The sequence below is a fragment of the Cavia porcellus genome, unplaced genomic scaffold (genome assembly GCF_034190915.1).
Source record: "Cavia porcellus strain 051 isolate PalLab524CR breed Dunkin Hartley unplaced genomic scaffold, mCavPor4.1 scaffold_15, whole genome shotgun sequence".
NCBI classification, from domain to species: Eukaryota; Metazoa; Chordata; class Mammalia; order Rodentia; family Caviidae; genus Cavia; species Cavia porcellus.
The window spans coordinates 20,399,322-20,406,915 of NW_026947498.1; the positions used below are offsets into that span (position 1 = coordinate 20,399,322).

At 34.1% G+C, this 7,594-nt stretch overlaps 1 non-coding gene across 1 annotated transcript; it reads left to right on the forward strand.

Annotated features, from left to right (window-relative positions):
• Nucleotides 1-1,523: 1,523 nt before the first annotated feature.
• LOC111756685 (U6 spliceosomal RNA) lies at nt 1,524-1,628 on the forward strand. The gene has a single exon (XR_002791102.1). It is a non-coding gene; the product is annotated as a U6 spliceosomal RNA (small nuclear RNA).
• The last annotated feature ends 5,966 nt before the right edge of the window (nt 1,629-7,594 follow it).

The following is a 7,594-nucleotide window of genomic DNA, read 5'->3' on the forward strand; positions in this document are numbered from 1 at the left end:
TAATATACCCACTTATTTCTTACGTATTCATTTTTTTCCTTGTATTGCTATCTACTAGTGTACTAACTGTAATCACTTACCTGCACTTGCCCCTCTAAATGAAACAGTGGAAGAAACTAGAAATATTATTTTACGTATTTTTCCTCAGTCAACTTACCGGTCCTAAATTCTGCTATCTACCACCTCATTAATATTCAAGACAATCATTAACTGTCTGGGCAAAGCTATATTATATCATATTCCTCTCATGTCCCTTCCTACACTGCCACATACTCCAATGCAGAGTAAATAAAAAACTGATATTAAATCTGGAAAACCCTCTTTAAATATTTTTCTATTTTAAAAATTTTACTAATTCCAAAAGCCCGGTAGTTGAAATATTTAAGTAAATATTCAAAACTCAGTATGTCTTCCCCAAGTATTAAAAAGTACTTCTTGTAAATGCTTTTAATTAACCTGCCAAGGGGGAATTTTGCTTCCTAAAAGTTAAAACTGAATTGTATTTCTTTCCATTTTGCTTCAACAAACAGAGCTGTCAAAATCTGATGGATCATTCATAATGCCAGTGCTAAACAATATAAGTGAGTGCATTCAAAAGTCTCAAGAACTTGGGCTTTTTAACAAATTGTTTGTTTTTAAACTTTTATTTTCTCTTTCAATAGCTAGGTTTTGAATGTTGTGTTTTTCTACTTATACAGCTGTTGTCAGGGGTTGTGAGGAGAACAATTAAAATCAGTACATGGAATTTATAATATTATATTATGATGGTCACCCAGAGTTTAACACAAGAAACTGCAGGAAATCTATCTACAACACCAAAGACATAGAATGTTCAACCAAGGGCCACACTCAGAACAAGGACCAATGCTGCCCTGAAAAATTCCACAGTCATGCTCAGCAACATGGAGGTTCTGAGCTCCTCCCTCAATAAGCACAGTCAAGTACATTCCAGTAAGCCAGTGTGATAGTTTCTCCTGGAGATTAAATAGCACACGTCTTCCCCTCCGGAGCCAGGAAGTGATGCTCAATGTAAGGACCAGAGCCACCCCAAAGTGAACCACAGTCACTCTCACCAACAAGATCCCAAGTTCCTCCAATGACAATAATCTAACTCACACTCGGGAAGTCATAATGAGCTCCTTGAGGAGAACCAAGGGCTCAAACAACAACACATAGTAGAACCCACAATACCTCAACACCTCACTTGTCCTTATCCATGTCTCTATTTATGCTAGCAACTTTCCTCAGGTGGAACATCTACACTCAGCACCATGGTGATTTAATTCCGCTGGTGTTAAATTGACCACCACTTTTTAATCTATAACAATGGCCATGAATAATTCACATTATTAAGAGACCTTATCTGTGGTAGAGGTAACACAAGCAAACTGTGTTTCTGGAAAAGGTAGACTCCCAATTAAATAAAATGGTTAAAAAGAAAAAAAAAAGGAATGTTTAAGGGTGGGCTTTTGAGAAGGGATCAGTGACACTATTGTGAACAATTCAACGGTGAGGCACAGCATGTTCGCATCAGCAGCACATGTACTAAAATTGGAAAGACGAAGAGAAGACCAGCATGGCCCCTATGCAAGGATGACATGCAAATTCGTTTGATGTTTCATATTAAAAAAAATAAAAGCAGCAGCACAGATAAAGAAGCAAATAAGTTGCCTGAACATATCAAGAGTTCTAGTTGTAGATCTTTGCCACTTCTTACTTGCTCCTGCATTTGACCCACGAGGGGACTTTTCTGAATTGAACCAGTTGTCTTTGTAATGAGTTTAGTGTGGATGGTCCAAGTTGGCCATATGAGAATTTGAGCAAAGCTGTGATTGTGAAACAATGTAGGTCAAGCCTGTGTGTTTGGCTAGAATTGTTTGTCCAGCATCCATTCCCTCTATTTGTTTTTGACCCACATGCTGTTTTTTTGAAAAGGGAAGCCAACCAACACTTGCAATATATTGTGAATTTCATCCATATTGCATTACATTAAGAATAAACTTAAGGAGTATTTATGTTATAGATTATTTTTAACATTTGCCTTACTTTATGCCATATTATACAACTGAACTATATATGTCATTTAAAAACAAAATATGATTTATGTAATTTTATAACTCAATTAATTTTCTTCACTATCCAAATATCAAACATTTCTCAACTCCTGAGTCTATGTATTCAAAATGAAATATTTCTTTATTTTATTTTAATTTTGGTTTCTTTGAAAATGAAATACCTACTGAACACAAGTTCCAAATGAAGAACACTGAAAGGAAATTTTTCTTTCACATAGTATAAACTTCATACTTTCAGCCATATACCCTAAAATTCATGAACAAGTAAATGACCATCAAACTTAAGCTACTCAACTGAAGAGAATTGCATTAGTGAAGAATAACCAGAGTTTGGGTTCAATTGTCTATGACTGGAAAAAATGAGAAGGCAATCTATCTTTCAGCATCCCCAAAATTAGGAAAGCAATGTACCAAATTGCTGATATTTTTCTCTTTTCTCATAGCAATTCTAAGTGATACGTGTGAAATCCAATATTGTTTATTTACCTCAAAACATGAATAGTCCACATGTATTTCGGGACATTTCATCTATTTTAGTGACCTTTTTCAAAGAATAACTATACTAAGCTAGTTTTGTGCCATTGCTCGGTAACCAATGCACCAGCAGTTATATAAAATAAAATATGATTTGGCCACTTCTATTATTATAAAAATTGAAACAGTTTCCACAAGAAAAATAATAAGCCTTAAACAGTAACTATTTTCCTGTTAGTCTTGTAAAAGAAAGGAATCCTACCAATTGCAACAACATTAATAATCTAAAGGACATTATAATAAATTAAATAAGCCAATCATGGAGGGAGAAATATCACATGATACTTTTAAATGAGGTATCTAAAATAGTCAAGATCGTAAAATAATCAAGATTGTAGAATGGTGGTTACCATGAAGTAAGGGTGAAAAAATTGGAGTTTTCTACAATGGGTATAAAGTTTATGTTATGCAAGACGAATAAGTGCTGGAGATTTGATATACAACTTAATACATATAGTTAGTCAGCAATAATCAAGTGCTCTTAGAAAACCCATACACAAAAATACAAATAAGATTTCGGAGGTGATCGATTTGTTTAAACTTTGGTTACAAGGATGATATCAAATGTATATGTGTATATCCAAATTCAACAAATGTATATCTTGAATGTCGTCATTTCACACATCAATGAGACCTCAAATGCAGAAGAAAAGTAAAAGATAGATGGAGGAAAAAATTACCACCTTAAAAAATAGTAAAATTTTCTCACATTCACATGTTGTCACACCTCTAGCAAAACATTTTGACTGCAAAAATAACTTCAGATAATTGTTTCCATCTAAACAAATGCATTTACCTTATATAATAAATGACTTGTGCATGGATTTTGACTTAAAATTCAAAAAATTGCCCTACATTCAAGAGTTCAAACTTCGTATTAAGATTTTGCCTGGACCAATATTGACCCAATACTGGATGATACAGTTCCTGTGTGGGAAATATAGAAATTTTGAGGATTTAAAAATTGTAGTTAAGCCATGTGTTTAATGCCCCCCCCCCCCGCTCTTGGTACTGAGATTGAACTCATGACCTCGTACTTGCCAGACAGGTGCTTATACCACTAAGCTAAATCCCTGGCCCCATATCTCTTCTTTAATTTGCAAAAATCTCCAAGAAGTTTCTTTTGCAGTATAGTCTCATTCATTTGTTTTTTGTATCTTAGTCTGAAGAAAACATATAGCAGTCCAATTTGAGGAGTTCCTCCAAGTTCTTTTAGGAACACCAGAATACTTTAGATAACTGACTCAATGTATGCAATCAATAAATCTCTAAATTTTATGAAATACTAATCAAAATGCATGCACCTAATCAAAACCTGAAGATGTAGTAACTGTACATCTGAACTGAAAGAGTATGTATGTAAAATCAACTCAAAGAGTATATATGTAAATCAATGCAAAAAGTAAACTGTCAATTTACTAAACGTTTAAGAACATACTACTCTTCCTACCTCATAATTAAGCATACAGTAAATATATTAGATGGGTACACAAAACAGTTTATTGAAAAACGTTCATATTTTCCAAACAGGCATGGATATCTGAATTGTCACTTCTTAGAAAATCACTCTTCCAAAAGCATATAATGAGCCGTAGGCCCAAGTCAGATTACACTTTTTGGTTTCTATGATGCTTGACAGGTATTACTCACTGGGCTCTTCAGAAGATGTCATCATACTTTTTCCCTTTTTTTCTTGTATTAATTTTTAATTCAATTGGAAATTTATACTTTAAAACCTACAGTATGTATATTTGCTATAAAATCTTCTAAATATTTTGATCTTGTATTTCACTTCATCAGCACAGCATATTTCTCCTTCATCATACAGCGAATTCCAAATTTTAAGAAAACATTTCTTTGTTATTCCCTTGTAGCCTTGCAGTTGTATCAGTGACATTAAGCCAAGAATTGTTAGCTAATGACCACTTTTGAAGTGTCAGAATGAAGACACTAAACTGCTTAAGTGCTTCATGAGGCTGCCAAATTGCAAAAGGGTGGCAGAGAGAATGGGAAAGAACATTATAATTCTGCCACCAGCTTCCTGGTAGTGAAATCTTTAGTAATAAGAAGAACTACCTAGGAGCTGTCTGAAATCTTCTCAAGAGAGATTTCTCAATAGAAAGATAACCTTTGGTGAGACAATGCAGGAGCAACATTAACATTTTAACCTGAAGTATCATTTACTCTCATTCTAAGTTCAGAATGGAAAATATGTTTTGTATAAGAATAATAATTCTATCCCTTCTTATTTTTAGCCCTAAGTCTATACTGAACCTAAATGTCTGTTTCAATGTAATTGAGTTCTCCCAATTTTATTTATCCCATGGTTGTCCCTCCCAGAAAAAGAAACACAACACACAGACAACACTGGTGGTAACTGGTATAACTGGACTTCGTTGATCCTACTCAAGTTGGCAGAGAGGTTAGAATAGAAAAATTGCATTTCCTACAGTGAGAGTGGTTCCTTTAAGCTATTAATTATACCTAGCTTCTCAATCTGGAGCCAGCTGCATAATTTGTGAACATACTAAGAACCAGTGGATTAGAAACTTCAAATGCGTCAACTGTGTAAAACATGTGAAGTGTATTTAAATAAAGCATCTTTTCAAAAAGAATTTAAAAAGATGTTTTACATTAAAATCTAGTCATAAGAATATTATCTCATATTTATAAATAGTGAATGAGTATGTAAGGGTTTTTGGACTTTTTTGAGAGAGAAAAACAAAATAAGGCAAGGACAAGGAGTGGCGACATCTCTGTGTGTGAATGGATTGTACACCAAACGAATACATAGATAAGCAGTAAATATTTAATTGTTCTCAAATGACCAGCTTTTCCATTCAATGCAGATTACTAAATGTGGTATTTGCTAAAAGTCATGGGGATATATTTTATGAGCATCAACAAGTGTAATACTCACATCATTCTAGTTTTGAGTTCCCAAGAATGTTTCTGTTGCTACTGGTGTGTATGTTTTAATCCTTCAGGAAATTTAATGTAGGATAAGTAGAGCAAACTATTATACATTGATTTAGACCTTTGACACCACTCAGAGTAAGGTCTAAACCCTTCTTCCTTCTAAAAACAATTTACATAACATTCTTGATTGCAACAGAGTGTTGTCTATTATAATATCTTTTAAGCATAATAGGCAATTAAAATACATGTGATTACATATATCTCTTCAAGCTAGCAAAAATACATAAAAATAGTTGCATGTATTAATTTCCCTTTCTGATATGTATAATGTTTTGGTTAGGTTTGGCTATTAAAATTTTATTTATTTGATCTAAAAAAGGACAGTAAATAAAACATTTCTCTTAGCTAGTAAATTATGTGCTCCTCTACAATGCTGAATTAAAGAACTTTGGTCTCTTTCTTTTTAGCTAGATATAGAATAAATAACATTCTTTCAATGAACTATTAAATGAATATGTATTAATAAATAGAACAATATTCAGAAGTGCCTAATAATCTGCCTAACACTTAGAAAGCAATCAATCACATTAGCGTTCACTTTTAATAGTATGCCCTGGATTATTAATGCATTATTTTTCTAAAATGTCACAACGTCAGTGAGACGATATCAGAGTGCTTAATTTTTTCAAGAGTGTTTAAATGAAAATAGTCTTTGCAAAAAAGTTTCTGATCGGATGTTATTCTACATTTGAAGAAAGTCTGGCATGTTCCAAGCATCAATCCTCCTGCCAATGCAGTAAAAGTGAACACACAGGACTCTTGGTTTTAACAGTATGCTTTTCCCAATGAAGGAATGCATCAACATCAAAAATATTTGAGCTATTGGTCCTCCAAAATTTCTCTACCCATCAAACTAATCAGCAATCCCTGTAAACAACCAATAATAGAAAGGAAGGGGGTGTCCTGTGTCCCACAAGACTATGGGGGCCGTTGAAGCCTGAGTGCCGGAGTTAGAATCAGAGTGGAGGGCTCTTCTTTTAGGGACCCAGGCACCTAAGCTAAGTTCTTGGCCAAATTCTGGGCAACTTGTATGTATCTACCCTGCTTCATGATCATAATTTTACACACATACCTCATGCCTCAGAGTATCTAGCTTACTGTTTTCAATTCAAGTCAACATATGACAAAAGCACTTAAAACTAAAATTTTAAGTCAAAAAATATAAGAATAGAACAAACTAGGATGCTGGCACATGCCCTGTAGTCCCAATACTCTAGAGGCTGAAAAACAAGGAAATCAGAGAAAGGCATTCTTGACCCCTTTTAAGACTGACTGTAGAAGTCGTTTCTATCCTGGTTTAAAAAGCAGCTTTGTAAATATCATCTTTAGAAAGAAAAAGGAGTGAGCCTCTGTTATTAACTCTTAAACATATAATTCATATAACTGTCTAATAAACAAGTAGCTTAAAATTTAAATTGATGTGTTTTATATTCATGGAAGATAGACTGCATTCAGGGATTTTATTCAAAAGTGGTCTGTTTTCTCATTAGTACTTTCCTTGGCTTTTCTTGTTTATTTTTTAATTGCAAAGAAAAAGCGTGATGATAACATTTTTGCAAATAATAAAGGAAGGGATCAGGGTAATATCTGCCATGAATTCACTCCCTTCCCTATCTTAGGTTTCTTAACAATTCGTGAAGAAGCCTCACATCACAGTGTAACACAGTGAAGTAAGAGGACTAAATGCATTTGTTGGCAGGAAAAATGTGTCTGCTCAACAGTCCCTGAGTAACCCTTAGCGTGATGGATCTGAATAAACCATTATGGCTTTAACTGGCAAATGAGGCATGTCATTGCACTGTATTTATAACAAAAAGGAAAGGATCTTTACAGGCCATTTATCTAGAACCTTGTGGGCTTTTTAAAAAAACACTCCCACAGGAAAGGGTCCCTTGTAGCCAGGAAGAATAATAAAACTGAAGCCTGGATTGTTATCAACCTGTTACCAATGTTCCCTGAAAACGGTGACCCTCGTTCTCATACAGTCTGCCTCCACTAACGGAAAA